Consider the following 5,401-nt stretch of genomic DNA (forward strand, 5'->3'; position numbering starts at 1 on the left):
GTTTTTTTGTTTTTGCTGTTTTTCAGTCTGGAGGCGCCATCTCCACCCACTGCAGCCTCCACCTCCTGAGTTCAAGTGATTCTCTAGCCTCAGCTTCTGGAGTAGCTGGGATTACAGGTGCCCACCACCACGCCCAGCTAATTTTTTTGTATTTTTAGTAGAGAAGGGGTTTCACCATGTTGGCCACGAACTCCTGATCTCAAATGATCTGCCTAGTGATCCGCCTGCCTCGGCCTTCCAAAGTGCTGAGATTACAGGTGTGAGCCACCGCGCCTGGCCCTCCCCCTCTATGAACAGGATTGCCTACTCTGTCCTCCGATTCCTAGAGCTTTTCACTGACGACTGGGGACTGCGGTCCTCCTTCTCTCCTAGCCTGCCCAGGGCCACCCCAAGCCCACAGTAGATTTTCATTTATCTCTGTGAGAACGTTTACAAGGACTTGAAGCAAATTAGCATTACCCAAATGACGATGCTGCAAATGAGCGGTGTGCAGGGTTGGCGGGTGTTGCAGGCAGGTTTCCTGTCGTTGGCGCCACGTGCTGCAGAAAAAGGACCCCTCCCCCTGCGGGCCGCTGCTGCGCCCCGGCGTCCGTCACAGGTACTATTCGCACGGGAGCTTGGGGCCCGGCTTCAATACCGTGGTGCTCTTTAGCTGCTCTGGTTTCTTTTTGTTTTTTGTTTTTATGTTTGTTTGTACTTTTCTCATTTGTTTGTGTTGTTAAGGACAGCCCAGTGAGAAATTGCGCTTCAGACTGCACAGATAGAAAGGCCTCTATATCTGCATCCCCGCCCCTGCGGGGGTGGGGGTGGGGATCCTTTCTGAAGTGGTAGGGAAGGAGGGTTTTGAGGTTTTTGACTATTTGCTTGCAAATATCTAAGTAAGAGATTTGTTTGCCCACATTTGCACTATCTTGGCTAGCAACCCGACAAAATATTTTCTGATGGTTTTACGTGTTTTGTTTTTGAGGGAGAGAATTATTTACACCTTGGTTAAATTGTGCGGAGATACAATGGCTCTTTTTAAAAATTGCTGTTAACTGAGGGGTTGAAGCTAATATAATTCCCAGGGTCAGCCTCTTCGGAGGCTGAGTCTCCAATAGACTATGCTGTGAATTGTAACCAGCAACGAAAAACAAAATTAGACACAAGCAAAAGCAATTAAAGTATTTCTTCTCCAATATTTGCATTTCTGCATTTGTCAGCAGCTGTGGAGCTGTCATAAGATACGCTGATTTGGTTGTGGTATGTGCATATCTGCAGAGGGAGGAGGGTGAAGGCAGACTGTAAATAGATCATACTATCACGTGTGATCAATGGGTAATAGAGGTGTGTATCCAGTGCATAGAGAAGGGACTCACTCATTTTAAGCAATGTTTTTCAAGTGGGCGTCACCTCCATTAGTGGATCATGAAATCCTTTTACCAAGTGTCTAACAGCATTTTAAAAAATAAGACAATATAGAATGAAACACATCAAGATGCCTCCTCCATAGAAAGTTTAGGTATTTTTTTCCAAAACCTTTGTTTCAATTATATATCTACGGCATTACAATGTGAAATGTATTTATTGGGATTGAGTCTCGAGCAAAGATGTTTGAAAACCACTGAGGTAGGTGACGGGAGAAGGCTTCCCAGAGGAGATGGCATTGGAGCCGGGCCTTGAAGAATGGTGGACTTGTGCCACAGGAAAAGAGAATTCCAGGCAGGGGGAAAGGATAGTCCAAATCTGGATATGTTTGTTCAGGGCCAAGGTGATCTCTGTAAAGGGACCACAGGGTACTAGGAGAGAACTGGCTGCAGATGTGCCTGGGGAGGCAGGTGGAGCCAATTACTGAGCCATTTGAAAGGACATATGCCACTTCTCAGCTTGTCCCAGAAATTCCCATTCTCTGGTTATGGATGTGGCTTTGGGAATCTGTACTTTCTTTATTTCTTTTTTTTTTGAGACGGAGTTTTGCTGTTGTTGCCCAGGCTGGAGTGCAATGGTGTGATCTCAGCTGACTGCAAACTCTGCCTCTTGGGTTCAGGGCTCCCGCCTCAGCCTCCCGGGTAGCTGGAATTACGGGCACTCGCCATCATGCCCGGCTAATTTTTGTATTTTTAGTAGAGATGGGATTTCGCCATGTTGGCCAGGCTGATCTCGAACTCAGATGATCCACCCACCTCGGCCTCCCAAAGTGCTGGGATTATAGGTGTGAGCCATCGTGCCTGGCCAGCCAGCCCTTTTTTGGGCATCATGGTTCCCTGCAGCTTCTACCTCCTGGGCTTAAGTGATCAGAGCAGTTTTGAAGGGTAGTAAATGATTTTTAAGAAAAATAAATGGTCCAGGAGACAGGAATTATTTTGTAAATGATTGTTTTGGATTTGAGTGAGAGGCACATTATCTTGTGAAAAAAGTCCCTCCAGGTGTGATTGCATATGTCAGTCTTCTTTTCTGTGACAAATAATGCGATTTCAGGGAGGAGACCTGAGGCAATTATGTTTCTCTTTTGGGGTCGAGTAGTTGAGGGAACTTCAGAGAGCAGACATCCTGTGCTTTGAGAGAGACAGAGAACTGAGAGATGGGAGTTTGGGGGAGGAGAGGTCAGAGAGGCCTTGAGGCCGCTTCTTTAGTTCAGCATGTCACAGTGCCATCATTTTTCTTATTTCTTTTCCCTTTTTCTTTTTTTTGGAGACCGACTTTCGTTCTTGTTGCCCAGGCTGGAGTGCAGTGGTGCAATCTCAGCTCCCTGCAACCTCCACCTCCCGGGTTCAAGCAATTGTCCTGCCTCAGCCTTCCAAAGTACCTGGGATTACAGGCATGCGCCACCACGCCTGGCTAATTTTGTATTTTTAGTTGAGATGGGGTTTCTCTCCATGTTGGTCAGGCTGGTCTTGAACTCCCAACCTTAGGTGATCCGCCTGCCTCGGCCTCCCAAAGTGCTGGGATTACAGGCATGAGCCACCACACCGGCCCAGGCTATTATTTTTCTGAGCCCCAACAGTTCCATGGTTTGAGGGAGATAAGAGAATGAGGAGGAAGAAATAAAAAAGAAAAACAACAACAAAAAAGAACGAGAATGAGGAGGAATCATAGGCAATTGAGAAATATCCAAAGGTTGGTCTAGGTGAAAGGTGGGTGTTACAAACTTGCATAGAGACTAGAGACGAAGAGCAGATTCAGAAAGGAAGATGATGACTTGAGTTTTGGTTTTGCATGTGGTTATTACTTGAGTTTGGTGCTTGCGTGGGACAGGAGTAACTCATCGCATTTTCAACAGGCTCCATGCAAAGTATCCCTTCAGAGCATCAGTGCCCTTTGCTCTGACGGCCACTCTCTGAACATTCTCCTGATTGTCTTAGACCTGACTCAAGTTAACCTGACTCACAAGGATTGATAAACACACCTAACTGGTAGTTGATTTGAATATGTGGAGTATAAGAGTACTTGTACCTTTGCTCAGGGTGTCACTTTTACAGTATGAGGGCCCCTGGGAAATGGAACTAGCAATTGGAAGATTTAGCAAAGAAAGAATTATATGGCCTCAGGGTATTTCATCCGGCTCTAAAAAATGGCGGCTTAATTTTCTTGTGCTCCAGTAAGAATGTGGCTCTTTAGTGATCAGAATACTTGTCGGGGTTCACACAGTGTCTTCACTCCCACAGTTTGGGTTTTTTTCTTTATTGTTGAAGATATTTCTTGGTGCCTGCTTAGTACCTACTTATTTCCTTGTCTTCCACTCATATTTACAAGTCATCTTTTTCAGAGTAGTTCCTTCTTCAGATGGTTTACCTCTTAGTCGTTTCATTTTCAGAAAGCACAGTGACATTTATTAAGCAAGTCTCTTTACACGGGTGTCTTATCTTAGAGACTGACTTTCTCACCAAGCTCCAAGTGTGCTTTGTAGTAGCACCTTGAAGCCTGATTATGTGACCTCCATTCCACTTCCTCTCCACTCCCGCATCCTCCTGGGCATGGTGAAATTGAAGGAATGCTCTATTTAGGAGAGTTAAAGAGTTCTGATAGAATACCAGAGGAACGTGGGAGCCAGTGAGTGGCACATCCTGAGCATGCCTTCCAGCAGCATGTGGTGCCCCCTAACCTGATGGCTGACCTCCCCCAAACATAGTCTGTGGGGAACAGTCTACAGGTAAGACAGGAAGGCCAGTAGGAGTACTGAATGCCTCTTTTTTTTTTTTTTTCTTGAACAGCTCTGCTATATTGTTTAATTCCTTATCCTTGTACTGAAAGCTTGTAGGAGTTCAACTTTTTTTTTTTAAGTCTGTCAAGGAAAATAACCAGCTTGAAACATATCATTTAATATAGAGACAAATAGCTTTAGTCTCTACAAAGATGATATAAAGTGTTTAAATTCACATATCAAATAAAATAATCACTCCACTAAATTGTTTGTTTATTGCTTTGAAAGTAATTCCACAGCCCTTTTAATGATAACAACAACCACAACAATAATGACAACTGTTATTCAATACTATATATGGGAAACTGAAGCAAGGGTTTGATTTTTATTTATTTATTTATGAGTCAGAGTCTTGCTCTGTTGCCCAGGCAGGAGTGCAATGGTGCGATCTCAGCTCATGCAAACTCCGCCTCCCAAGTTCAAGCAATTCTCCTGCCTCAAGCCTCCTGAGTAGCTGGGGTTACAGGTGCCCGCCACCATGCCTAACTAAGTTTTGTATTTTTGGTAGAGACTCATCATATTGGCCAGACTGGTGTCAAACCCTTGATCTCGTGATCTGCCCACTTCACCTCAGCCTGGAATTACAGGCGTGAGCCACTGCAGCTGGCCCTTATTTTTATTTTCATTCTTGAGACAGGGTCTCGCTGTGTCACCCAGGCTGGAGTGCAGTGGCTTGATCGTGGCTCACTACAGACTCAACCTCCCAGATTCAAGCGATCCTCCCACCTCAGCCTCCCAAGTAGCTGGGACCACAGGCATATACCATCATGCCTGGATAATTTCTGTATTTTTTGTAGAAATGGGATCTAACTATGTTGCTCAGGCTGGTCTCAAAACTCCTGGGCTCAAGTGACCCTCCTGCCTCAACCTCCCAAAGTGTTGGGATTACAGGTGTGAACCACCATACCTGGCCAAAGGTTTTATATATCTCATATTATTGAACTCTCCTCCCTGAGATATAGTTATTACTATCTCCATTTTACAGGTGAGGAAACTTAAGTGAGAGAAAATTTTAAAGAGGGCCAAAATCACATGACTAAAAAATGGTAGTGATAAAACTGGAGAGAGAGAACTCTAAACCATTAGGCTATATAGTATTAACTGTAATCAACTGGGCAATGGTTTTACATCATTTAAGGAGACTTACTTTACCATCTTAATATATGGGTCTCTAGATGTAGATACACTAATTTCTTCTTTTTTTTTTTTTTTTTTTTTTTT

At 44.4% G+C, this 5,401-nt stretch overlaps 1 protein-coding gene across 1 annotated transcript in view; it reads left to right on the top strand.

Moving 5' to 3' along the window:
• The first annotated feature begins 221 nt into the window (after positions 1-221).
• BICRAL (BRD4 interacting chromatin remodeling complex associated protein like) overlaps positions 222-5,401 on the top strand; it is a 99,390-nt gene continuing 94,210 nt past the window's right edge. The window contains exon 1 of the mRNA XM_032299430.1: positions 222-598. The gene's annotated coding sequence lies outside the window, so the exon portion shown is untranslated. The remainder of the gene's footprint in view (positions 599-5,401) is intronic.

Source organism: Sapajus apella, unplaced genomic scaffold (genome assembly GCF_009761245.1).
Source record: "Sapajus apella isolate SASKATOON/1434 unplaced genomic scaffold, GSC_monkey_1.0 scaffold41, whole genome shotgun sequence".
Lineage (NCBI taxonomy): Eukaryota > Metazoa > Chordata > Mammalia > Primates > Cebidae > Sapajus > Sapajus apella.